At 45.8% G+C, this 27,188-nt stretch overlaps 1 protein-coding gene across 1 annotated transcript in view; it reads left to right on the top strand.

Moving 5' to 3' along the window:
- The first annotated feature begins 2,270 nt into the window (after positions 1-2,270).
- Positions 2,271-27,188, top strand: part of LOC138260017 (cdc42 effector protein 2-like) — a 61,771-nt gene continuing 36,853 nt past the window's right edge. Inside the window, exon 1 of the mRNA XM_069208079.1 lies at positions 2,271-2,576. The gene's annotated coding sequence lies outside the window, so the exon portion shown is untranslated. The remainder of the gene's footprint in view (positions 2,577-27,188) is intronic.

The following is a 27,188-nucleotide window of genomic DNA, read 5'->3' as shown; positions in this document are numbered from 1 at the left end:
AAAACATTATGGGCGAAACTGCTGCATTTATCAAACGCATCTGATTCAAAATGCTTTTGGAAACTCATTAATAATATTGAAAAAGGCCCAAGCGCTGCCCATAGAGCAAATATAAGTTAGGAGGCTTGGGTTGGTCATCTGAAATCTCATTTTAAAGAAAGCACCTGCAATGAAGCTATGCCTGTGCAATGGGAGAGGGGCATTCGGACCTCTGAGGCACAGTATGCACCAACATTTACACCTACTGAAATAATTAATATAATTGGAAAATCATGAACTGACTGCACACCAGGCCCCAGTGGGCTACCACGAGCACTGATTAAACATTCAACATCATATCTTGTCAACAGGGGTCATCCCAGCCAGCTGGAAGGGCTCAATAATCTACCCCATCTACAAGGGAGATGTTGCCTCCTCTCCAAGTACCTATTGCTTAATTGTACTATTAGACCTGGACCTTAAGTACTTCTCCATGCGCCTACTCTGGGCCTAAGATTCTCCATCCCCGGGGCCAAAAGATATTAGTAAAGGGGAAGGGTGCACTGACTCCCCTCCCTGAGCCACAAGCGGCCTGGGGAACCCCAACACCATGGGCCTTTATGGGAAGAGGGAGCACTGCCACGCTCTCTGAGCCAGTAGTGCCCAGGGGATCCCATCCCCTGGGGGCATTACTTAATTACAGGGAAGGAGGACATGCCCCTAACCCCCAAAGCCTTAATAGGCCCTAGGGAGCTCATCCTCTGGGCCAAAATCCATTAAAAATGGGTTGAGCTATGTGCCCACCCCCTCCCTGAGCCTTGATAGGCCCCAGGGACTCCTTCCCCTGCGGCCCTTATTTCTTCAAGGCTGGTGCCCTGGTGCCCACCCAGGGAACCCACCGAAAAGCAAGACGGCAACTGAAGGGGGTGCCCCAAGGTGCCCACAGGCTGACAGCTCTCTGCATGATGCAGGAGCTAGCATTGCTCCTGCCTGGCGGGAACAGCTGTTTTTGTTTGCTCCTGCCAGGCGAGAGTAATATTTGTTTTTCTGCCCACATGGGCAGGGAAACAGAAGTCTGCTCCCACTCAGTGAGAGCATTTTTAAAGCTCCCGCCGAGTAAGAGCAGATATGCCTTCCCTGCCCACACTCTTACAGGTAAGAAAGGCATGTTTGCTCCCACCCGTCTGGAGTTCTGAAAATGCTGTAGCCAGGTGGGAGCAAACATAGGTTTCTGATGCTGGCAAGGAAACTACTGGGTACTGGGTGTGTGCTCTCTGGGACACAGTTGTGAGCTGGCCCAGGGGAAAAGGGACCCCTTACACTGCTTTCAGAGCGTTCTCAACTATACCAAGTTATATACACCCACACCCAGAACTCATCAGAAGGACCTAAAGGCAGGTCAGTTCACAGAATGTACACGTCTCACAAAACTGCAGAAGAACAAATACTCCGTAAAGAGAAACCCATACTTCAAGCAACAAGAAGTAAAATGTGTGTAATATGAAAAGGGACTGCAACGCTGACTTGGATAACCATAAGGCTTCTAGAACCAATTGCTGGGAAAGAGATGGGTATTGTGCTTCTATAATTAAGGACACGACTACATACGACCCGTTAGGGACCGTTTTCAATGTCACTTTTTTAACTACTACAGGTCCGGAGCCCTGGAGGGACAAGCCCGACTGAAACCACTGTGTAAACCTATAAAAGCAAATCCTCCAGACATGGCTAATTTAAAATGCAAAGAAGGGAGCCTCTAACTAATTGCCAGCTCGATGAAGGTGGTTCAGGAGTACCCAATTGTAATCCTGTCTCCTATTCACAGCGTGATCATATTGTGTGATCCTGAGCAAATCACTTTATCAACCTACTGCATAGTCCCCTGAACTACTAACAAAATTGATAAAAGTGGCCCCAGGGATAGTGAGCTCTAACCCGGTCTACCTTTCCCTTATTAACCATGCTGTGTGATGATCTGAAATTGCAAATTCCTTTATCAACCTATGTACTAGGCCTCTGATGCCTCACACTTTGGCAGGCTAAACACTAGCAAACAAAAGTGGAGTTATGCTTTAAGGCAACGAGGGTGAAGGAGAAAATGGCACAACAAGTTTAGAAAATCATATCAAAACAACGCATTTAGATAAACACGTCGCTGTTGATTTTCAGGAGGCACGCCGGTCATGCCCACCCCAAGTGATCAAGCCGCCGGAAGCATGATGATGTCACTTTAACAAGTGATTCAACCGGTCTGGGTCTGCTCTGAAGGGAAACGGTGACTGTGGTTAGTATCACGGCGGGGACACAGTATCCGTGATTTAAGTCCATTGTGAAGAGAAGGTTCACAGGAAGAGTAAGGGGAGGAGGCAGCGTCGGGGCTGGCCTGACGTCAGGCCCTTGGGCCGCTCCCGGATCCCAGGCTCGGACGGCTGTCCTGGGCAGTCTGTGCGCAGACTCCCTCCCGAGCTCGCGCGCACTCTTCTCGCGACGCTGATACGGCCCCTCAGCCTGGGAGCGGCAGGGCTGAGAGCTTACACGGGGAGCACTCACTGCTGTGGAATAGGAGGAGGGGGCGCTTCCCAGCTTCATACAACCAGGCAAGTGAAAGTGATGCGTGCCGCGAAATATTATTCATTGTCCCGTATCTGACCATTTTAAGTTTTAATGCGTATTACATTCCCACATAAATGTGATACAGTAAATCGCTGTTTAATTAATCAGAGGTGCCCTATATTAATGTTGTTATTAATATGCTAGGACCTCGTCCTAGATTTATTTTTTTTGCACCCTTGTCACTTCTTTCGTGTCCCTGTAATTTAAAAAAAAAAAATATTTGCGTGACGACCACCTTGTTAACATCACGGGTTTATATAAGGAGTCTTATCATATAAAGTCCCTTTACTTAAAGCACAGGTGCATTTTCTTTGGCTAGTGAGAACAACTTTCAAAGCCCGCTGATCTCAACCGTAATGTTTATTTTTACGCCCACTTCACAAAACACACTTGGTCTATCAATCCGTCATTTTTTTTTTTCTTGCACGATGTCCGACTTCTCTCTACCAAGAACCTATGAAAGACATATACGGTCCCTTTACTATTTAAGCAACACTTATATTTTCTTTTGCATAGTGACCCAGCTGTCAGAGTACCCCTCTCCCCCGATTTTTGCCATTTAAAGAATGATCAAACTTAAATTCTTCGTTTACCGCCTTTTAAAGCGACGTAGAAGTGGGTATGAATATGTGTTTAGGTAAAATAGCACAATGAACTATGCCCATGACCGAGTGCCACCTCAGGCCTTTATCTACTTGGAGCTGATAAACATATTACAAGTTATATAGTTACCTGTAACAGCTTTTGCTTGTAACGCTGTGAGGCCTTAAAACTTTGGTACACAGCGCTACATAAAAACAGAATAATTAATTAATATAAAGAGCTATTTAATATTTTACGTTTATCCGTGTTTTTTTTTAGAAAATGAAGGAAAACATACACAAAAAGCTCTCGAATATTTAATATGCCCAATTATAGCGTTGCTCCCCGAATAAGCTCGACTGTGTAGGAAATATATACTTTATATTTGTTGGCGGGTCCACATTATCAAGTCAAACCACAATCTTGTTTCAAAATCTAGGAGGTTAATTAACGCAAAATAGTGGGACCGGAAAGAAGTGGAAGAAACTCACAGCACTGATTAATTATTAGAGCCGTTAATACTTCATTGGTTTTTTGTGTGTTTGTATACGTTATGTAATTTAGGCTGGGCTGTGCCCTCTCTGTTAATCTTAGTCTCCTCAGTGAACTGGTCCACCTGTGAACGTGATTAGGATGACGGTGCTACTCATACTAACAAATATCCCAAAACAAAGGAGGGCGTTTCCAGTAGGTGCCCACGGCTTCTTCGCGTGGCTTGTTTCAGGCTTCCAGGCATCAAGTGGGCAAGAGTAAAACTGGACCCAGGCGACCCTGGCCGCAATGAAAGGGACGGCTCATGCATATTAAGTATACACATGCGGTTCCCGAAGTGATCACAAGGAGGAGCTCTGTACCGCTCTGCAATTTATGGAAAGACCAAAGTGTCTGCAAGAATCAGGGGCGTGTCGACACAATTTGCTGGGATTGTCACTTAGTCTGTGCTGCAGCGCTAGGGAGAAGGTTTATCTAACTTTTACACACTGCAAGGTAGCAAGCCACCTTGCTGCTGTAAAAGGAAGAGGGCAAGAATGGGTCGTATTTAACATATGCACAATCCTGATCTCTGCCTCTGCTGGTGCCTAGTGTCAACGTAGTCAGGGTCCCTGCATTGTAGGCAGGATAGTTTTGTGCAGGACCTGTGTGTACCTTCCAGCAGAAAAAGAATCCTCAGAGGCATTTTCCTCTTTCTGAGGAAATAAAAAGGATAAATAAAGATATTTCTCCTTGTTGCACCTCTGGTGGGGAGGCAAACAATTCTGACACAATTCCCAGGTCCGCCTGTACTGGTAAATCTAGAAATGTCAGAATCCATGGGGGGTGCTGAGAAAACCACACTCCACCCATGGGACACCGCCTTGGTGCAAAGTAACGCAAGGCAATCGCTGCCTTGCTTTACTCTATATCTATTAAGCCACACAGGGCAAGGCAAGGTTGCCTTGCGTGGCTTGAAACTCTCATTTTATGTTTTGCGATACCCTGCGTCCCTTTGCGAGGCGCATAGCAACGCACAACCTTTAATAAATTTGATCCTGTGTGTTGTTTGTTCATTTTCATGGGGCAATTTATTATTTTCTATGGGGAGCAATCCAATTTAGTATCTAACTTGAGACCACTATGTTTTCCATGGTAAACTAGTGCTGATTGTGTCCTTGCTGGATTAAAATAGATGTGTCAAGCTGGCTTGTTTTGATAGCCTTTATGACATAGGTGTCAAATGGCCCCATGTTATTATGTGGGGTTTTTAGCCAGTTCTGTCTTTTTAGGCTACAGCAGTTTGACAACATGGGCAGACAATTCTAAATATGCAGCGTTAAATGCTAAACCTTAAGCCCCAGAATGCATTTTTCTAGTTAAAGGTGTCAAAACGTCTTAACATTAAACCCTTTGATAGTGGGAGTTTTTTAGAATGTGTTTAGATGTCTTTGGATGTTTCAAATCGTTTCTGGTATCAAAGGTCCCCGAATCCACATTAAACAGGGTTTCAGACGAGAATATTTATTGTCCGAGGTGCGACACTTAAGTTCACCGGGCCCATTGATGCAGACCCGGAGAGACTGCTTAGAAGTGTGTCTCTCGCACTTGAGGGGCCTGAGGAGGCATTTCCGGTGGTCATTGTGTTCTTTTGGCCGGTGTAGTCAGATGGCTGGCGAGGTGCGAGACGTGTTGACGCAGTAAACATTTTACATCAGGTGTAGCTCTCAATCCGCTGTTTGGACCGATCTGGGAGTGTGGCCACGTGGGTGGCATGGGTAAACTTTCACTGCGAGAAGTTTATTTTGAGTTTAATTTGCTACCCCAAATACCGGCGGGAACATCGTTTATTTTTCTCCCAAAATATGGCATTTTAAACAAGATGGGGTAACATGTCGATAAGTCAACAGGCTTTTTTTAAAATTGCTTTCTACTTTGGGTATTAGAATTACACACCGTACCACAAGAGCCATACTGCTATGTTCCACCATTATTTTTTTAATTGTGCGTAAACTAGCTAAGTAGTCGCAGAACATTCAGCAGTGTGAGGTTTGCAATCAACCAGCAAGTTACAGGTTCTCCGTGGCACCACTCCAAGGTCTTGGGTCGTTTTCTTTTTGGATTCCGCCTTTTTGATGCATCCATACACTCAATATTTCCTGTGTGGCATTGGATGGTGAACTCTTTCACTCATACCTGGACTACAACTCCCCTGGTCTTGCACGCAAAATATTTTCTCGAGTTTGCACCCTGTTCATTTATTTCTATGTCGCACCTCTAAATCTTAAAAATGTATACATTTCTGTACGGGTGTACCACATACTTGCCGTATAATCCCTTTCATGCATAGTTTGCATACTTCAACTAAAACTACTTCAATTTTGTTAACTTGCTCAAAACTCAAGAAAAAGGCCACACAGCTTGCAAAACACTTTGCAGACACTTTGCAAAGCTTAACTGATCAACCTTTAGACAGTATGCAGGTATTAAACTGGTACTAATGATCTGAAAAATTTGCCACAGCAATTTTAATGTGTGTTAAATGACAAAATATGGAAACAATACTGCCACAAATTGTTACACTACATATATTGCCTTTTCTTGCTGCATAACTTTGGTCAACCTGCAGCATAACTTAGTCTTCCTCAGGGCTTTAAGTGGGATATAAAAAATGGTGGGTCTCAAAGGGGCATGGCCCTCAAAGCGTAGTTAGAAATCCTTTCCATAGGACCTGGCCTATGAAATTAAGGGCATGGCTTAAACACATAAACTAAAATCCTGTGCTCTATACAGCATGCCAGTAAGCAGTATTTTGGTGCAGCTCTGTGAGTTTTCCCTTATGGCATTCAGAGAGGTTACACAATAATGAAGGTATGCTCAGGACAAGCTAGACCTGTTGGCTTGGCCAATGCTTGTTAGCAGTATCTGCTAAATGAGTAACAATACCTTTTGTTGTGAATCATTCACATGGAAAATGTTTGAATTTGAGAGAGAATTAAACATAACTAAGGGCTGTGCAATAGGTGAGGTCTTTGGAGTGCCTCTACATACTATTTTCTTCTGCAGTTCAGTTGGTCAGTTAGACACTTGCACCCCTTTCTTCACGTATCTTGCTGAAACCCTTAATCTGCATATCTCAAACCTCATTACTTTCCTCAACACCCTGTTTTCCTGACAATTGCTCTGCAGGGAGGCCAAGGATTAGATGAACATGTATCCTGAACCCAGGTGGTGGAGGAGCTCACTGCCTCTCATCCCAGTGCAGTTCACCCCATTGCATTCTGGTAAATGCAGAATGCATACTTCAGAGTTGCTGTAGTTTTTTTTTATTTTTTAAAAATTATTTTTATTTTTTCCAAAGTTGGTGCAGGTAGTGCTGTTATCTCTAGATACGTGTTTCCGGGTTAAGCTCTTCTTCAGTAGAGATCAGAAGTATTAGAGAGCAGTGAAAAGTCACCTAGGGCTGCTGTAATACTGCCCAAGTCTTTTCAGGTTACTGTACCACTCCACAGGTTCATCCAGTGGCAGAGTGAGCAAAGGACCCACGTCTGGGCATACCCTTCCCAATTAGGGCAACTTTAGCAACACAAAAGGATGATGGACGGAGTGCTGAAACTTTTCAACCACTCACCCCATCACAAGACTGATTTGCATACGGCTGGGTCAAACTGGGGAGGCATGGTGAGCAAAAGAAAGATGGATTAAACCCAGATCTGTGACTTGGGGTGAGTGTATGAAAAGTTTCAACACTCCGTCCATCATCCTTTTTTGTTCCTAAAGTTGCAACCACATAAATCACCAGAGGATGAAATGTTACTAAGAAGTCTCAGAGAAGAGTGGAAATTACTAAAAAGGGATATATGGTCCATCAAAGTCAAACAGGAAACATTCCTGTTCTCAAGGGAGCCTTTTAAACACAGGGGAAGGGGGGTGGGGGAGGAACACTGCCTTTAATCCCAGCACAGCTCAACCTGTTTCATTCTGGTACTGCTTCAAAGTTGCTGCAGTTTTTCACCACAGTGGTGCAGGTAGTATTGTTATCTCTAGACACGTGTTTCAGGGTTTAGCTTTAGAGAACACAGAAAATTACTTGGGGTTGCTGAAATGCTGCCTAAGTCTTCATATGTCACAATACCACTCCACAGGCACACAGGTGCCTCCCAGGTGAGCTCATCAGCTCAAGGGAGGCTTTTAAACAAAAAGGGGGAAGAATCACACTGACTCTCATCCCAGCACAGTTCACCCTATTCCATTCCGGTAAATGCAGGACACTTACTTCAAAGTTGCTGCAGTTTTTCACCAAAGTTGGTGCAGGTAGTGGTGTTAGCTCTAGACGTGTTTCTGGGTTTAGCACTGTATCAGAAGCGATCTGAGCCGCTCTACCGTGTGCCGCTGCACTCTACTATGCACCATTCTGCCACTGCATTCTGCAACATTCCATTGTATGCTGCTGAATGAGATGTCTCTGCACTTAAGGCTGTTTCAATCTGTGCCACTACACTCCACAACACTCTACGCCAGTGCACTCTGCACCAGTCCACTATACTCTATGCCAGTGGTTCCCAACCTGTGGTCTGGGGACCGCGAAGCCTTCTCGGGGTCTGCGAGAGCCTAGAAAATTACAAAATATTAACTAATATTGACAAATTAGGTCCCCATCTTCCAGTAATGACTCAGGCGGGGGTCCCCGGATTCCCATGATGATTGGGGGTCCCTGGGTTCCATTACTGTTAAAGAGGGGGTCCACAGAAATCAAAAGGTTGGGAGCCACTTATCTATGCCACTCCAGTGTATTCCAATCTACGTGACTCCACACTATACCACTCCAATACACAACACACTCTGTCACTCCACTGTACAACAGTCTTCGCCATTCCACTCTGACACTCCATACTGCTCTCCTATATGCCACTATCTTTTAGTCTTGCTGAACATCAGCCACGCTGATGAGCAACGTGGCTTAAATACATTGGCAAAGCCAATAGCTCTTGCATAGGCGAGACCTATTGGCATTACCTATGCTTGGTCCGTCAGCGTTTTGGCTGCATAGTTAAGATCAATATAGTCCTGCTTCAGTGTCAGTTTATATTAATCGCTGCCGGGGTCTGGACACAAAAAGACCTGCTCTACTTAAAGGCTTTTATTCTGTTGGAACATAATTGCAGGCGCCATGTCTGTAGGCAGTCCCAGTCTCCCACAGCCCTGTGCTCTGTAGGCTGGCATTGCCCTACCTCGTCCCCTGTGTGCTGCTAACGTCCTGTGATCTTGTACCATCATGGCCGCCTAGCCATTCGCAGCCTTACGTGAAGGGCACTCTAAGCGTTTTTATCTCACGATCTGAATCCTGTATTGTTGGTAGTAAGCAGGGCCACCCTCAGCGCTATCCTTCCTGCACTCTGTGAGGCGGCCACGCACCCCGCTTATGCTCTTTGTAAGCGGGTCTAACATGCTCTCATCTAGTTTTCTTTAAGTAGACCTACTGTGTAATACCTTGTTCGCAAGCTGTTTAGAGCTCTGCGGACAGGCCTCTCCCCAGCATTCTCTTGTCCTTGCCCTGTAATGAGTGGTATCAGTAACTCAAACAAATCAGGAGGGAGGAGCGGATAGGCCTGCTCGCTCTCTGCGTTCCAAACATTACTTCCTCTCAGTGCATGACGTCAATTCCCGAGACTCTGAGCTCTCTTTCCACTTAAGTTCTTTGGGAATATAACATTTTGGACTTATTAAAACAAAAGCCAATGCCTTTAAAAACAAGCAAAACATTAAAAAAATAATCGTATTGTAAAATGAACCAATGAAAGCTCTTTAATAAATTGGAAATGGGGGCTAGACTTAGTTCCCCAGTACAGTCATTTTTGTGCAGCATATCTTTTTATTCGTAAACGGCGAGCAACTTAAGAAATTGAATTGGATTTCATAAATATGATTGATTACGTAAAACTGCTTCATGATAAGCTTAAATTAAAGGGAGCCCAACATTAAATCAAGTACTAGCAGTCAGTCTTGGCCAGAACATAAAGCTCATGTTACGATATTGATTATAGAACACAGAAATATCAACCCTAATTATTTCTGAGCAATTAATGAATGTGAACATAAGGTATACTTATGTCCATATACCTTCTTTTTCCAAAGAGATGGATCATTTTGTTTCCTGCCAGGTATCTCCTGCACACTTTACCCATCCTCTACATTTCCAGCAACATGTGTACAATGGAATCCGTTGCTGGTTTGGTGGCCTATGGTTTTGTAACAGATGCTTACACTGGTTCCTCTTGGGTTTTACTTTCTTACAGATGTATGATTTTTAAGTCTGGCCCCCAACCCAAACCTTTTGATTTTGCTAAATTTATATCCATAATTCACCTATTTATAGGGGCTTTCAGCCAGCCTTCTTCATCAGTTGGCCTTTTATTGTGTCATTCCCATTTTCCTACACCCCCTCCCCCCCCCACCAATACAGCATGGGGTAGTGAGCCCACTTCAGCCATTGGCTAACTTCCCTGTGATTATAATATTCTCCCCTTTTACAAAGAGAGGGCATCCACATACAAAGTAGTTCCTTTAAGTGCCAGGAACAACTGTGTCAGTGTATTTTTTCAGTCGATTTAAAAAAAAAAAAAATTAACCAATGTGTTTGTGGTGTTTTTTTTTTTTTTTGAGAGCCCAACAACTAACCAAACAAAACGTTTTGCAGAAACCAAGAAAAAAAAAAGGCTTGACAAAGCCAAAAGGCTAGTGTCCAACACAAGACCTATTGGCTTTGCCAGTTCTTGTTTGGTTCATCTGCCTACATATTCATCCATAAAAGCATTGTTGCACAGACCGAGGGATTTTTGGGAACACTTTCTGTTCGTCTGCTGAAAGGCCCTATTCACCTGCCCATCACATTTGCCCTCTGCCACTCCTTACAGTTGGGTGTGTTGAACTGAACCAAAGACTTTGTTGAAGAACCAGGGATCTGCTGTGATTAAAACCAACGGGCGTTGCTTCCGTGTGGGGAAAAAATGTTGGTCTGAGGATTGTATCACATAATTGCGGGTTGTTCTTTGGTCTGCTGCTGAGTAAGAAAGGTAACCACGGACTGTATAATTACCAGATACCAAACTCTCACCAGACACAGTTCTGATGTCTCTGGTTTGGGCCTGTACCAGAGGAAAAACAAATCTAGTTCAGGGCTTAGATGACAAGGCATCTGCTACAACAAATTCTCCTTTATTGTAGAGGGGCTGCAAGACTCTAGCAGTAACTCTCCCCCTCCACCTCCCCTCTAAATGTCTTGACATTGAGTCCAGTAAAATACAAAAAATGGTTTGAAGGTTTTGGATCATTTTGGTAACGTTTGTCTAGGCAGAGTAAACATTTCTTAGCATCTCAGATATAAAGTAATTGCTAACGTGCAATATCTGTACGGACCCTCCTCTCGTTAGGCCTTCAAGTCTCGAGCATAATGTGGGTGTCGCAGGCAAAGTTCTTCTCCCTGGTGCCTTGTTCGTCAGATGAGCCTGGAGTCGTGCTTTTTTGCAGGCACAGAAGCTTGAGGGGAGGATGGAGGACTTTGACGCTGTATGCCAGACAAGAGAGTTGGAACACTACACACCCTGCTTTTGATTGTGGGAACTGGACGTTAACTTTTCTGGTTCTAGTTTGTAGAGGTATGTCTTTCTCAAGATCTGCACTTGGTGCAGGACCTCGTCGAGTGGTAGCCCAAATCTACAAGTTCACCCTACACTGTAACCTTATTTACCACACAGCACTTTTTCAGGTAAATACTGTTTATAGACTATGGTGCTTTTATTGTATGTATTAATCACGAGGCAGGCAAATTAAACCTTTACACGATTAAAAAAAAAAAGCACGTTCACAGATGAGAAAAAAATAAACATAATAGGTAAAGGATACAAGGCACACACGAGACAAAGAAGCTCTTCAGTAATTATCCTAAATGGTGCTGAGCGTACGATGCTTAAGAGTGTCAGTTCATGTAAAGTGAAGATTAAGAACGTGGAACATTTAGGCATAGTAAAAGCAATTGACAGGCATGAAAAGAACAAGTGAAAACAATACAAAGACGTCCGAGATCTCTTCAGTAGATTATCTTTCATGGGGTCAACACATACCAAAGCCAAAGAACATGCCAGAGTCAAAGTGCCGATGCACATAAAGTGCAGAAGAGAGGAGGGGGAGGCCATTTAGAACAGGTTCGTAGGTGGATTGTACGTCATCTTTGAATAGCTTCTCCGCAACGATGATAAATTTTACCAGGCAGGCTATAGACCATTGTAAGGAAATGCCTCCTTGGCATGGTTACCCCCTGACTTTTTGCCTTTGCTGATGCTATGTTTTGATTTGAAAGTGTGCTGAGGCCTGCTAACCAGGCCCCAGCACAAGTGTTCTTTCCCTAACCTGTACTTTTGTTTTACACAATTGGCACACACTGGCATCCAGGTAAGTCCCTTGTAACTGGTACCCCTGGTACCAAGGGCCCTGATGCCAGGGAAGGTCTTCAAGGGCTGCAGCATAGCTTATGCCACCCTGGGGACCCCTCACTCAGCACAGACACACTGCTTGCCAGCTTGTGTGTGCTGGTGAGGACAAAACGAGTAAGTCGACATGGCACTCCCCTCAGGGTGCCATGCCAACCTCACACTGCCTATGCAGTATAGATAAGTCACCCCTCTAGCAGGCCTTACAGCCCTAAGGCAGGGTGCACTATACCATAGGTGAGGGCACCAGTGCATGAGCACTGTGCCCCTACAGTGTCTAAGCAAAACCTTAGACATTGTAAGTGCAGGGTAGCCATAAGAGTATATGGTCTGGGAGTCTGTCAAACACGAACTCCACAGCACCATAATGGCTACACTGAAAACTGGGAAGTTTGGTATCAAACTTCTCAGCACAATAAATGCACACTGATGCCAGTGTACATTTTATTGTGAAATACACCCCAGAGGGCACCTTAGAGGTGCCCCCTGAAACCTTAACCAACTACCCGTGTAGGCTGACTGGTTTTAGCAGCCTGCCACACTCGAGACATGTTGCTGGCCACATGGGGAGAGTGCCTTTGTCACTCTGTGGCCAGTAACAAAGCCTGCACTGGGTGGAGATGCTATCACCTCCCCCAGGCAGGAGCTGTAACACCTGGCGGTGAGCCTCAAAGGCTCACCCCCTTTGTTCCAGCACCACAGGGCACTCCAGCTAGTGGAGTTGCCCGCCCCCTCTGGCCACGGCCCCACTTTTGGCGGCAAGGCCGGAGGAATTCATGAGAAAAACAAGGAGGAGTCACTGGCCCGTCAGGACAGCCCCTAAGGTGTCCTGAGCTGAGGTGACTCTAACTTTTAGAAATCCTCCATCTTGCAGATGGAGGATTCCCCCAATAGGGATAGGAATGTGACCCCCTCCACTTGGGAGGAGGCACAAAGAGGGTGTACCCACCCTCAGGGCTAGTAGCCATTGGCTACTAACCCCCCAGACCTAAACACGCCCTTAAATTTAGTATTTAAGGGCTCCCCTGAACCTAAGAATTTAGATTCCTGCAACTTACGAAGAAGAGGACTGCTGAGCTGAAAAACCCCTGCAGAGAAGAAGACACCAACTGCTTTGGCCCCAGCCCTACCGGCCTGTCTCCCTCCTTCAGAAGAAAACTGCTCCAGCGACGCTTTCCCTGGGACCAGCGACCTCTGAATCCTCAGAGGACTGCCCTGCTTCCAAAAGACCAAGAAACTCCAGAGAACAGCGGCCCTGTTCAACAAAGACTGCAACTTTGTATCCAGAGGAGCAGATTTAAAGACCCCTGCAATCCCCGCAAGAAGCGTGAGACTTGCAACACTGCACCCGGCGACCCCGACTCGACTGGTGGAGAACCAACACCTCAGGGAGGACCCTCCGGCGACTCCGAGACTGTGAGTAACCAAAGTTGTACCCCCTAAGCCCCCACAGCGACGCCTGCAGAGGGAATCCCGAGGCTCCCCCTGACCGTGACTGCCTGACTCTAAAATTCCAACGGCTGGAATGGACCCTGCACCCGCAGCCCCCAGCACCTGAAGGATCGGAACTCCAGTGCAGGAGTGACCCCCAGGAGGCCCTCTCCCTTGCCCAGGTGGTGGCTACCCCGAGGAGCCCCCCCCCCTTGCCTGCCTGCACCGCTGAAGAGACCCCTTGGTCTCTCATTGAAATCCATTGGAAACCCGACGCGTGTTTGCACACTGCACCCGGCCGCCCCAGTGCCGCTGAGGGTGTACTTTTTGTGTGAGCTTGTGTCCCCCCCGGTGCCCTACAAAACCCCCCTGGTCTGCCCTCCGAAGACGCGGGTACTTACCTGCTGGCAGACTGGAACCGGGGCACCCCCTTCTCTCCATTGAAGCCTATGTGTTTTGGCAACCACTTTGAACTCTGCACCTGACCGGCCCTGAGCTGCTGATATGGTGACTTTGGGGTTGCTCTGAACCCCCAACGGTGGGCTACCTTGGACCCCAATTTGAACCCCGTAGGTGGTTTACTTTCCTGCAAGAACTAACATTACTTTACCTCCCCCAGGAACTGTGAAAATTGCACTGTCCACTTTTAAAACAGCTAAATGTGTTTTATGTAAAAAGTATATATGCTATTGTGATTATTCAAAGTCCCTAAAGTACTTACCTGCAATACCTTTCAAATGAGATATTACATGTAGAATTTGAACCTGTGGTTCTTAAAATAAACTAAGAAAATATATTTTTCTATAACAAAAACCTATTGGCCTGGAATTGTCTCTGAGTGTGTGTTCCTCATTTATTGCCTGTGTGTATGTACAACAAATGCTTAACACTACTCCTTTGATAAGCCTACTGCTCGACCACACTACCACAAAATAGAGCATTAGTATTATCTCTTTTTGCCACTATCTTACCTCTAAGGGGAACCCTTGGACTCTGTACATACTATTCCTTACTTTGAAATAGTGCATACAGAGCCAACTTCCTACATTGATGGATCAGCGGTGGGGTACAAGACTTTGCATTTGCTGGACTACTCATCCAATACCTGATCACACGACAAATTCCAAAAAATTTCATTAGAAATTGATTTTTGTCATTTGAACTATTTTTCTAAATTCTTAAAAGTCCTGCTAGGGCCTTGTGTTAGTCCCTGTTTAGCATTTCCTTTTAGAGTTTAAAAGTTTTGTGAAAGTTTGAATTAGAACCTAGAACTAGTTTTAGATTCTTAAAAAGTATTCCAACTTTTAGAAGCATAATGTCTAGTACAGAGATGAATGTGGTGGAACTCGACACCACCCCTTACCTCCATCTTAAGATGAGGGAGCTAAGGTCACTCTGTAAAATAAAGAAAATAACAATGGGCCCCAGACCTTCCAAACTACAGCTCCAGGAGCTTTTGGCAGAGTTTGAAAAGGCCAACCCCTCTGAGGATGGCAACACAGAGGATGAAGATAGTGACTTGGAGGAAAATTCCCCCCTACCAGTCCTAACTAGGGAGAACAGGGCCTCTCAAGCCCTGTCTCCAAATATAGTAGTCAGAGATGCTGCTTCCCTCACAGGAGGGACCAACATCTCTGAAATCACTGAGGATAACTCCAGTGAAGAGGACATCCAGCTAGCCAGGATGGCCAAAAGATTGGCTTTGGAAAGACAGATCCTAGCCATAGAAAGGGAAAGACAAGAGATGGGCCTAGGACCCATCAATGGTGGCAGCAACATAAATAGGGTCAGAGATTCTCCTGACATGTTGAAAATCCCTAAAGGGATTGTAAGTAAATATGAAGATGGTGATGACATCACCAAATGGTTCACAGCTTTTGAGAGGGCTTGTGTAACCAGAAAAGTGAACAAATCTCACTGGGGTGCTCTCCTTTGGGAAATGTTCACTGGAAAGTGTAGGGATAGACTCCTCACACTCTCTGGAAAAGATGCAGAATCTTATGACCTCATGAAGGGAACCCTGATTGAGGGCTTTGGATTCTCCACTGAGGAGTATAGAATTAGATTCAGGGTGGCTCAAAAAACCTCGAGCCAGACCTGGGTTGATTTTGTGGACTACTCAGTGAAAACACTGGATGGTTGGATTCAAGGCAGTGGTGTTAATAATTATGATGGGCTGTACAATTTATTTGTGAAAGAACACCTGTTAAGTAATTGTTCAAATGATAAACTGCATCAGCATCTGGTAGACCTAGGACCAATTTCTCCCCAAGAATTGGGAAAGAAGGCAGACCATTGGGTCAAGACTAGGGTGACCAAGACTACCACAGGGGGTGACCAAAAGAAAGGGGTCACAAAGCCTCCCCAGGGGAAGAGTGTTGAGACATCCAAAAACAAAAATAGTAAAGAGACTTCTTCAGGCCCCCAAAAACCTGCACAGGAGGGTGGGCCCAGAGCCTCTTCACAAAACAATTTTGGGTACAAGGGTAAAAACTTTGATCCCAAAAAGGCCTGGTGTCGTAGCTGTAATCAGCCTGGACACCAAACTGGAGACAAGGCCTGTCCCAAGAAAACTACCACTTCTAACTCCACTCCAGCTAACACTGGAATGGCTAGTCTCCAAGTGGGATCAACAGTGTGCCCAGAGCAAATCAGGTGTCACACTGAAGCTACATTAGTCTCTGAGGGTGGGGTGGATTTAGCCACACTGGCTGCCTGGCCTCCTAACATGCAAAAATACAGGCAGCAGCTCTTAATTAATGGGACAAGTGTAGAAGGCCTGAGGGATACAGGTGCCAGTGTCACCATGGTGACAGAGAAACTGGTTTCCCCTGGTCAATACCTGGCTGGACAAACTTATCCAGTCACCAACGCTGACAATCAGACTAAAGTACATCCCATGGCTATGGTAACTTTAGAGTGGGGAGGGGTCAATGGCCTGAAACAGGTGGTGGTCTCCTCAAATATCCCAGTAGACTGTTTGCTTGGAAATGACCTGGAGTCCTCAGCATGGGCTGAGGTAGAACTGAAAACCCATGCAGCCATGCTGGGTATCCCTGAACTGGTGTGTGTCAAGACAAGGGCACAGTGCAAGGCTCAGGGTGAAAAAGTAGAGCTGGAGTCTGGAAAAAGGGCCCAGCCTACCAAGAGAAAAGGAAAGCCAGCTGGGAAACCAGCTGCAACACAACAACAAAAAGAGAGCCTCTCTTCTCAGGAAGAAGTTCTGCCCTCTGAGGGAACTGAGCCTATGGAGTTAGAACCTTATCAGGTTGAGCTCTTAGGCCCAGGGGGACCCTCAAGGGAGCAGTTGTGTAAGGGGCAAGAAACCTGTCCCTCTCTTGAAGGCCTTAGGCAGCAAGCTGCTGAAGAGTCCAATGGCAAGAAAACTGGAACACATAGGGTCTATTGGGAAGATGGGCTCCTGTACACTGAGGCAAGAGATCCCAAACCTGGTGCCACTAGGAGAGTGGTAGTGCCTCAGGCGTTCAGAGAGTTCATACTGACCTTAGCCCATGATATTCCCCTTGCTGGGCATTTGGGACAAACCAAGACGTGGGAGAGACTAGTCAACCACTTCTACTGGCCCAACATGTCCCAGAAAGTTAAGGAGTTTTGTGTCTCCTGTACCACCTGTCAAGCCAGAGGTAAGACAGGTGGACATCCAAAGGCCCCCCTCATTCCACTTCCAGTGGTGGGGGTCCCCTTTGAAAGAGTGGGTGTGGACATAGTGGGTCCACTTGAACCTCCCACAGTCTAAGGAAATATGTACATACTAGTAGTAGTGGATCATGCTACTAGGTATACTGAAGCTATTCCCCTTAGGTCGACTACTGCCCCTGCAGTAGCCAAGGTCCTCATTGGTATCTTTACCAGAGTGGGCTTCCCTAAGGAGGTGGTGTCTGACAGAGGTACCAACTTCATGTCAGCATACCTGAAACACATGTGGAATGAGTGTGGAGTGACTTATAAATTCACTACACCCTATCATCCACAAACTAATGGCCTTGTTGAGAGATTCAACAAGACATTAAAGGGCATGATCATGGGGCTCCCAGAAAAACTCAAAAGGAGATGGGATGTCCTCTTGCCATGTCTGCTTTTCGCTTACAGAGAGGTGCCTCAGAAGGGAGTAGGGTTCTCACCCTTTGAACTTCTGTTTGGCCACCCTGTAAGGGGACCACTAGCTCTTGTGAAAGAAGGCTGGGAGAGACCTCTTCATGAGCCTAAACAAGACATAGTGGACTATGTACTTGGCCTTCGCTCAAGGATGGCAGAGTACATGGAAAAGGCAAGTAAAAACCTTGAGGCCAGCCAACAGCTCCAGAAGTTTTGGTATGACCAAAAGGCTGCACTGGTTGAATTTCAAACAGGGCAGAAAGTCTGGGTTCTAGAGCCTGTGGCTCCCAGGGCACTCCAGGACAGATGGAGTGGCCCTTACCCAGTGCTAGAGAAGAAGAGTCAGGTCACCTACCTGGTGGACCTAGGCACTAGCAGGAGCCCCAAGAGGGTGATCCATGTGAACCGCCTCAAGCTCTTCCATGACAGGGCTGATGTGAATCTGTTGATGGTAACAGATGAGGATCAGGAAGCTGAGAGTGAACCTCTCCCTGATTTTCTCTCATCAAACCCTAAGGATGGCTCAGTTGATGGAGTGATCTATTCAGACACCCTCTCTGACCAACAGCAATCTGATTGTAGGAAGGTCCTGCAACAGTTTGCTGAACTCTTTTCCCTAACCCCTGGTCAGACACACCTGTGTACCCATGATGTGGACACAGGAGACAGCATGCCTGTCAAAAACAAAATATTCAGACAGTCTGACCAAGTTAAGGAAAGCATCAAGGTGGAAGTCCACAAGATGCTGGAATTGGGAGTAATTGAGCACTCTGACAGCCCCTGGGCTAGCCCCGTGGTCTTAGTCCCCAAACCTCACATCAAAGATGGAAAGAGAGAGATGAGGTTTTGTGTGGACTACAGAGGACTTAATTCTGTCACCAAGACAGATGCCCATCCCATTCCTAGAGCTGATGAACTGATACACATTAGGTGCTGCCAAATTCTTAAGTACCTTTGACTTAACAGCAGGGTACTGGCAAATCAAAATGGCACCTGGAGCAAAAGAAAAGACAGCATTCTCCACACCTGATGGGCATTATCAGTTTACTGTTATGCCCTTTGGTTTAAAGAATGCCCCTGCCACCTTCCAAAGGTTGGTGAATCAAGTCCTTGCTGGTTTGGAGTCCTTTAGTGCAGCTTATCTGGATGATATTGCTGTCTTTAGCTCCAGCTGGCAGGATCACCTGGTCCACCTGAAGAAGGTTTTGAAGGCTCTGCAATCAGCAGGCCTCTCTATCAAGGCATCCAAATGCCAGATAGGGCAGGGAACTGTGGTTTACTTGGGACACCTTGTAGGTGGAGGCCAAGTTCAGCCCCTCCAGCCTAAGATCCAGACTATTCTGGACTGGGCAGCTCCAAAAACCCAGACTCAAGTCAGGGCATTCCTTGGCTTGACTGGGTACTATAGGAGGTTTGTGAAGGGATATGGATCCATAGTGACAGCCCTCACAGAACTCACCTCCAAGAAAATGCCCAAGAAGGTAAACTGGACTGTAGAATGCCAACAGGCCTTTGACACCCTGAAACAAGCAATGTGCACAGCACCAGTTCTAAAAGCTCCAGATTACTCCAAGCAGTTCATCGTGCAGACAGATGCATCTGAACATGGGATAGGGGCAGTTTTGTCCCAAACAAATGATGATGGTCTTGACCAGCCTGTTGCTTTCATTAGCAGGAGGTTACTCCCCAGGGAGCAGCGTTGGAGTGCCATTGAGAGGGAGGTCTTTGCTGTGGTTTGCTCCCTGAAGAAGCTGAGACCATACCTCTTTGGTACTCACTTTGTAGTTCAAACTGACCACAGACCTCTCAGATGGCTGATGCAAATGAAAGGTGAAAATCCAAAACTGTTGAGGTGGTCAATCTCCCTACAGGGAATGGACTTTATAGTGGAACACAGACCTGGGACTGCCCATGCCAATGCAGATGGCCCTTCCAGGTTCTTCCACTTAGAAAATGAAGACTCTCTTGGGAAAGGTTAGTCTCATCCTCTTTCGTTTGTTGGGGGGGGGTGTAAGGAAATGCCCTCTTTCGTTTGGGGGGGGGGATTGTGTAAGGAAATGCCTCCTTGGCATGGTTACCCCCTGACTTTTTGCCTTTGCTGATGCTATGTTTTGATTTGAAAGTGTGCTGAGGCCTGCTAACCAGGCCCCAGCACCAGTGTTCTTTCCCTAACCTGTACTTTTGTTTTACACAATTGGCACACCCTGGCATCCAGGTAAGTCCCTTGTAACTGGTACCCCTGGTACCAAGGGCCCTGATGCCAGGGAAGGTCTCTAAGGGCTGCAGCATAGCTTATGCCACCCTGGGGACCCCTCACTCAGCACAGACACACTGCTTGCCAGCTTGTGTGTGCTGGTGAGGACAAAACGAGTAAGTCGACATGGCACTCCCCTCAGGGTGCCATGCCAACCTCACACTGCCTATGCAGTATAGATATGTCACCCCTCTAGCAGGCCTTACAGCCCTAAGGCAGAGTGCACTATACCATAGGTGAGGGCACCAGTGCATGAGCACTGTGCCCCTACAGTGTCTAAGCAAAACCTTAGACATTGTAAGTGCAGGGTAGCCATAAGAGTATATGGTCTGGGAGTCTGTCAAACACGAACTCCACAGCACCATAAGGGCTACACTGAAAACTGGGAAGTTTGGTATCAAACTTCTCAGCACAATAAATGCACACTGATGCCAGTGTACATTTTATTGTGAAATACACCCCAGAGGGCACCTTAGAGGTGTCTCCTGAAACCTTAACCAACTACCCGTGTAGGCTGACTGGTTTTAGCAGCCTGCCACACTCGAGACATGTTGCTGGCCACATGGGGAGAGTGCATTTGTCACTCTGTGGCCAGTAACAAAGCCTGCACTGGGTGGAGATGCTATCACCTCCCCCAGGCAGGAGCTGTAACACCTGGCGGTGAGCCTCAAAGGCTCACCCCCTTTGTTCCAGCACCACAGGGCACTCCAGCTAGTGGAGTTGCCCGCCCCCTCCGGCCACGGCCCCACTTTTGGCGGCAAGGCCGGAGGAATTAATGAGAAAAACAAGGAGGAGTCACTGGCCAGTCAGGACAGCCCCTAAGGTGTCCTGAGCTGAGGTGACTCTAACTTTTAGAAATCCTCCATCTTGCAGATGGAGGATTCCCCCAATAGGGATAGGAATGTGACCCCCTCCCCTTGGGAGGAGGCACAAAGAGGGTGTACCCACCCTCAGGGCTAGTAGCCATTGGCTACTAACCCCCCAGACCTAAACACGCCCTTAAATTTAGTATTTAAGGGCTCCCTTGAACCTAAGAATTTAGATTCCTGCAACTTACGAAGAAGAGGACTGCTGAGCTGAAAAACCCCTGCAGAGAAGAAGAAGACACCAACTGCTTTGGCCCCAGCCCTACCGGCCTGTCTCCCTCCTTCAGAAGAAAACTGTTCCAGCGACGCTTTCCCTGGGACCAGCGACCTCTGAATCCTCAGAGGACTGCCCTGCTTCCAAAAGACCATGAAACTCCAGAGAACAGCGGCCCTGTTCAACAAAGACTGCAACTTTGTATCCAGAGGAGCAGATTTAAAGACCCCTGCAATCCCCGCAAGAAGCGTGAGACTTGCAACACTGCACCCGGCGACCCCGACTCGACTGGTGGAGAACCAACACCTCAGGGAGGACCCTCCGGCGACTCCGAGACTGTGAGTAACCAAAGTTGTCCCCCCTGAGCCCCCACAGCGACGCCTGCAGAGGGAATCCCAAGGCTCCCCCTGACCGCGACTGCCTGACTCTAAAATCCCGACGGCTGGAAAAGACCCTGCACCCGCAGCCCCCAGCACCTGAAGGATCGGAACTCCAGTGCAGGAGTGACCCCCAGGAGGCCCTCTCCCTTGCCCAGGTGGTGGCTACCCCGAGGAGCCCCCCCTTGCCTGCCTGCACCGCTGAAGAGACCCCTTGGTCTCTCATTGAAATCCATTGGAAACCCGACGCGTGTTTGCGCACTGCACCCGGCCGCCCCAGTGCCGCTGAGGGTGTACTTTTTGTGTGAGCTTGTGTCCCCCTCCCCCCCCCCCCCCGTTGCCCTACAAAACCCCCCTGGTCTGCCCTCCGAAGACGCGGGTACTTACCTGCTGGCAGACTGGAACCGGGGCACCCCCTTCTCTCCATTGAAGCCTATGTGTTTTGGGCACCACTTTGAACTCTGCACCTGACCGGCCCTGAGCTGCTGGTGTGGTGACTTTGGGGTTGCTCTGAACCCCCAACGGTGGGCTACCTTGGACCCCAATTTGAGCCCCGTAGGTGGTTTACTTACCTACAAGAACTAACATTACTTTACCTCCCCCAGGAACTGTGAAAATTGCACTGTGTCCACTTTTAAAACAGCTAAATGTGTTTTATGTAAAAAGTATATATGCTATTGTGATTATTCAAAGTTCCTAAAGTACTTACCTGCAATACCTTTCAAATGAGATATTACATGTAGAATTTGAACCTGTGGTTCTTAAAATAAACTAAGAAAATATATTTTTCTATAACAAAAACCTATTGGCCTGGAATTGTCTCTGAGTGTGTGTTCCTCATTTATTGCCTGTGTGTATGTACAACAAATGCTTAACACTACTCCTTTGATAAGCCTACTGCTCGACCACACTACCACAAAATAGAGCATTAGTATTATCTCTTTTTGCCACTATCTTACCTCTAAGGGGAACCCTTGGACTCTGTACATACTATTCCTTACTTTGAAATAGTGCATACAGAGCCAACTTCCTACAACCATGGTGCTTTATTTTGAAGTTTAGGTTTGCTAGGACATTTCTTCATGTCTGTCACAAAAAGTGTTAACTCGCACTTATTAAGATAATATCCAAGTTGTCTTTTCGTTCTACCTATCATATTACCTGGTGCCATGAATGGTGTCTCATGGCCTCTCAGGCTGGTGCATTGCAAAGGCTACAGTGAAACAGCACGTGCGCCTAATCTCAAATGATTTGATCGAACCCGGATCTATGTGTTTGATGTGGTCCGTATCAGAGTGATGACTCGTAGTAGTGAACTGATAAGAGGCCTCAATTCTACCAAGCTCCACTGAGTTTGCTGTCGCGCTTGAGACCCTTGCTGCAAGGGGATGTAGTCACCCTCATTGACGGTGTGTTATGTATCGGTTGCATGTCTAGAGAGTTTAGTACACACTCTTGCGTTGGAGGTTGCATTTCTGTATTTGGCACAGATGTAAACATGCATATACAATGCAATAGGTCTGGCATTTTCTTGAGTTATAGCTAATGGCATTGTGAATTCAGAACTGGACTTTTCTTGCCTCCTAAATCGGCCGGCCTTGTCTTATTATTTTGTCTTTTCCTGCCATGTTTTGGTGGTCAGTGGTGGCTACTGACATAAGAAACGTCTGAACAGAAATTGGAAAATAAGGCTGGAAAAGTTTTTATTTTTTTATTCTAACTGAATGAAAGGTTTTGCAAGAGTTCTTGCCTCACATTTCAGCAAAGCTCTAATGAAGTTAACAATAGCAGAGCAGCCTGAGAAGATTTATAGCTTCAATAAGGAGATCAGCAATGCCCTGTGTGGGATGTCCTGAGTGCTGGCAGAGAGAGATTTTGCAAGCCAAAGTAAGTTTCACATCATTGCTTCTAGGTTTAGCTACATTCTACCAGAAAGGGCACATTGTGGCTTTCGGGTGTTTCTTTTGTAAAATAAGCTTATTTTAGGAGCCAGAGGTAAACGAGGACAATACTGGAATAAAGCTAAAACAAATGTCAGCGACATGGGAGGAGGTGGGAGGAACGGACACTGCAGTAATACAGGCAGCTACCAGCCTAAAACACCCACAGTGAAAAGGCAGCAGCAAAGAAATAACAAAAAAGTCTGTCACAGCAATAGGTAACGAAACCAAAGTGGCATAATACAGTAATTGTTCACTGCACTGAAACAGAAAAAGGAGGGAGAAAAAGGCACCACTACCAAGGAAGAATGTTTAAAGGACACTGCAAACAAGTGAAATCGCTTTAATCCATAAGAGGTATACTAAAAGTATAGACGAGGTTGAATGCTTACGTACGACCTAAAAAAAATGGTGGCCTCCTTGATGTCTACGTGTCATGCACACCTGTTCTCAGTGATTTTTTTTTTTTTTTTTTTTTTGTTTTTGCTTTCTCCTTCCATTATTCCATGTATTTATTTTGCCATTTACTGCACACTGACTACCAGCGGCACAACTTGAAAGCAAAAGGGACTTTTTCATAAGCAGGAAGTAGTTCATTCACTTTATTAGCTATTTCAGAGCTTTGGAAGGAATAAACATTGTAGTGGCTAACTGATTGAAAAAGAATGGGTGTGGGCCACGTCAGACCGATTTAGTGGTTAGGTGAGTCACATTTTGACATGATCCCAGTTTCTCGAAATCAGATTACATACCTGAACTATAATTATTGAGGCTTAGAAACCAACTGTACTGGCATCCAAAGTTACAGAGTTGTGGAAACAGTTATTTTGGGGTTTTGTGAGCCCAAAAGCCGTTTGAGAACAGCTGTGCCGTATGTGAGATCTTGCCTGTCAGATATTAGCCTCGTAGCAACTCCATTCTTCTGCATTAGACGTCAGTTTTAGCCAGCTGCATGTAGCTCCTCTTCTTTACTGCATGAAAGATTTAAGCCCCTAATTGAGTTATCTGCAAAGACTGCACAGAACAAGCCTTGACACCTTTCACACCACACATTGCAATTTTCTATGCGCACCATGATAAGAAAAAGCTTTTATTTGTAAATCAGGATACTATTTTTTACTCTTTTACCCCACCTAAATGTCATATAATCTTTTTTTTTTGGATTACTTTATAAATCCTCGTTAGAAATGGGCTCAACTGCAGGAGTAGCTATTGTGTGTTGGTGGCAACCAAAGGCAATACTTAGTTGAAGGGTGCTCTATTAGTGCTCTGTACCCCTGCATAAATATCCAGCCCCTTCTTCTGAGGTATATTGAAAAAGAAAGAGCGGTAAGGGAGTTCCTGCCCGCATCCATCATACACGTAACATGGTTCTTACTTGAATTTGGTAATTCAGCATGTGGCTTTGTTGCATCCAGGCTTCTCGTAGGACACTTTTCACCATGAGAATTCTGGTAACGATTGCGCCCCCCCTCCCAAAAAAAACTCCTCAATAAACAACAAGTTGGTGGTCTGGAATTGCCTGCAGAATTTAATTCAGTATTACTGAGTTTCTGGTATTTCTCTCTGCCTCGTGTGGGAAAAACAGAATACTGTACTTCTCACTGCATCAATAGTTTAAACTACTGCTGAATAACAAACGGTAATGTACATTGTTAGTATCCAACTCCTTATGGTTGACATTATCAGGTCTAATAATAATAAATGCCTCTGCAGGGTATGAGTTGGATTAGTAATTCGTGTCGCCACAGGGCATGAATTAAACTAGTAATCGGTGCCGCTGCAGGAAATGAATTGAATGTTACTAGCACCCCTTAAGCTAGTTGATAATGTAATCTGCTCTTCAGTATTTCACAGAAGCTTTGCCAAAGTACTCTTAAGTGTAAATTGGAAGCTCACAACAAGTATTTATTTTCTATCCAGTCCTTATAAGAAATCGCAGTCACTGGAAGCTGTTCAATGTATGTTAGTAGGAAAAACATAACGAGTGGTCACATGAGCGAATACTGGTAACTGTACCGCCGCAATATATTTAATACAAATTAGGAACCCCAATAAAATATTGACATGATCAGCCTCCTGCTGGTAGTCCTGGCAACTGAAAAGTATAAAATTAATGTTGGTCGCACCACACAGTTTAGTCTCTGTACCCTCCTTACCCCTTAATATGCCAGCTGATTCATAGTGGAAACCTTGTCTTCCAGGACTAAACCAGAGAATTATCAGTATATTCACTCCCTAGCCCTAATGTGACCCTATTCAGGTGCTGAACTACCTGTCATTAACAAAAAGAAAACTAAGAGAACCAGAACAAAGCTGGGCCTAAACAGAGGTCTCATCAAGAGGACCCACCCTTGCAACACTGTCACTCAAGGAAAATCCTCCCACTCTTCTATTCCTACAACATGACAATCTCCTGTCCTAGATAGAAAAACAACTAAAGTCAAGGCTTTCCAAAAAAAAAAAAAAAAATAGTTATTGCAAGAAAGAGTAGCCAAATAAGTCTGAGGCCCAAGATAATCTGACCATATAGGACATGTTTTTCAAGAAATTCACTAGCTTCTTGATGAGCAGACACATTCAGTCAATTTTGTCTGGTTATTAAAGATTATTGTGCTGCTAAAGGCCAACTTAAACCCTATACCAAAGGGGAGATACACAAATGTCTATCTATGTATGCCAGGAGGACTGGTAAAGATGAAATTTCCCTTTTCAAGGAAACTTTCCCAGCGACCACGCGAAGTATAGGAAAAAGCTGAAGGCTATGATATTTTTACAGGGCTTCATACCACAGTCCGATTAAAAGGCACACTCTACATCCTCCAAGCACATCTTCCTGTGAGTTAGCCAACTGTCTGTACAATTTTCTTTGCTTGTGTACCAGTGGAGACTAGTGTGCACAAAAGCACATAGTCGTGTGCACCAGTTATGGCTCAATATTGTAACCCAGTTGCCAGGCATGGAAGCATCATGCGACTCCCTACGTCAGCAGGGATCAATAAAACCATGGGATGTTACTTAGCAGCATATGATTGCTGCCACCCATAAACAATAAGAAGTGAATGAATTATACCACTGGTCAGCAGTGCACCAGACGTCTTTCACGTCCCTTGCCACATTTTCCAGCTGATGTCGTAACATAGCTAGTGATCTGCTTACCAATCAGTGAATGTGTAAATAAATTATTGGTAGATTGCTCCAGAAATATAACCCACTTCGCCCCACCTCCACCCAGATCCTTGCTCAGTTCTACATAAACTGATAGGGATCAGGTTAAGTGGACTGTGTATGCATCCCACTTTATGCTGTGTGAGTACAGTGTGTAACCTCGACATTGTTTTCAGAAATTGGAGGAAAAAGGCTCATAGTTGTAGAGTCATCTTCAGGTCTATCACCTGACTCATGGGCATCTCCAGGATTAGTTTCTTCGGGTCGGTGACAGTGTCAGCGGTCATACAGGAAGTGGACTTTTGGCATATGACTCTCCCACCCGAAAAAGTGGTATAAGGCAGGGAAGCAAGCTTGGCCTGGTTGTCTCATTATTCCAAGTTGTTCACAAAACACTAATGTAGCAATAAAGGAAGTGTGCTGTTTCATGGAGCATTCTGTTGGTAAATATCCCAAGGCTCACCGATATACCAGGAGTCTCACAACCCAGCAGAAAGCGAGCCTTGCCATACTCAGGGACACTACAATCTCCTGACATTAAACTTTATAAAACTCCTAAATACATATAGGTCATGCAGCCTCCTTCTTCCACCAGGTGGGTATGTTCGTCAAACGTCTGCCTTTTCTATTAATTTTCACACACCACCACCGTTGTCACTCTTCCCTCACTTCCGGTCACTAGTTCTACACC

This window comes from Pleurodeles waltl, chromosome 9 (genome assembly GCF_031143425.1).
Source record: "Pleurodeles waltl isolate 20211129_DDA chromosome 9, aPleWal1.hap1.20221129, whole genome shotgun sequence".
Taxonomy (NCBI): Eukaryota; Metazoa; Chordata; class Amphibia; order Caudata; family Salamandridae; genus Pleurodeles; species Pleurodeles waltl.
Note: the sequence above shows the minus strand (reverse complement) of the source record. Positions and strands in the feature narration are given on the sequence as shown.